Source organism: Colobus angolensis, unplaced genomic scaffold, assembly GCF_000951035.1.
Source record: "Colobus angolensis palliatus isolate OR3802 unplaced genomic scaffold, Cang.pa_1.0 Scaffold600, whole genome shotgun sequence".
In the NCBI taxonomy this organism is placed as follows: domain Eukaryota; kingdom Metazoa; phylum Chordata; class Mammalia; order Primates; family Cercopithecidae; genus Colobus; species Colobus angolensis.
The window spans coordinates 362,169-363,430 of record NW_012119600.1 but is presented as its reverse complement, the minus strand read 5'-3'; positions in this window follow the sequence as shown (position 1 = coordinate 363,430).

Genomic DNA, 1,262 nt, shown 5'->3' with positions numbered 1-1,262 from the left:
CAGCCAGAGCTGAAGCAGGGTGAGGCATCGCCTCACCTGGGAAGCACAAGGGGGAAGGGAATTCCTTTTCCTTCCAAAGGAAATTGAGACACCCGACACCTGGAAAATCAGGTAACTCCCACCCTAATACTGCACTTTACCAAGGGTCTTAGCAAATGGCACACCAGAAGACTGTATCCCATGCCTGGCCCAGAGGGTCCCACACCCATGGGGACTCCCTTATTCCTAGCACAGCAGTCTGAGATCTAGCTGCAAGGTGGCAGCGAGGGTGGGGGAGGGGCACCCACCATTGCTGAGGCTTAAGTAGGTAAACAAAGCCCCTGGGAAGCTCGAATTGGGTGGAGCCCACCACAGCTCAAGGAGGCCAGCTTGCCTCTGTAGACTCCTCCTCTGGAGACAGGGCACAGCTAAACAGAAAGCAGCAGAAACCTTGGCAGAGGTAAATGCCCCTGTCTGACTGCTTTGAAGAGAGCAGTGGATCTCCCAGCACAGAGGTTGAGATCTGAGAACAGACAGATGGTCTGCTCAAGTGGGTCCCTGACCCCTGAGTAGCCTCACTGGGAGACATCCCCGACTAAGTGCAGATCGACACCTCACAAGTCAGGGTACACCCCTGAAACAAAGCTTCCAGAGCAAGAATCAGACAGCAACACTCGCTGTTCAGCAATATTCTATCTTCTGCAGCTTCCACTGCTGCTACCCTGGCAAGCAGGGTCTGGAGTGGACCTCAAGCAAATGCCAACAGACCTACAGCTGAGGGTCCTGACTCTTAGAAGGAAAACTAACAACCAGAAAGGACACCCACGCCAAAACCCCATCAGTATGTCACCATCATCAAAGACCAAAAGCAGATAAAACCACAAAGATGGGGAAAAAGCAGTGAAGAAAAGCTGGAAATTAAAAAAATAAGAGCACATCTCCCCCTCCAAAGGAACGCAGCTCATTGCCAGTAACAGAACGAAGCTGGATGAAGAATGATTTTGACAAGTCGAGAGAAGAAGGCTTCAGTCCATCAAACTTCTCTGAGCTAAAGGAGGAATCACGTAACCAGCAAATTGGATAGAGTCAAGACCCATCAGTTCGCTGTATTCAGGAGACCCATCCCACATGCAGAGAGACACATAAGCTCTAAATAAAGGGATGGAGGAAGACCTACCAAGCAAATGGAAAACAAAAAAAGGCAGGGGTTGCAATCCTAGTCTTTGATAAAGCAGACTTTAAACCATCAAAGATCAAAAGAGACAAAGAAGGCCATTACATAA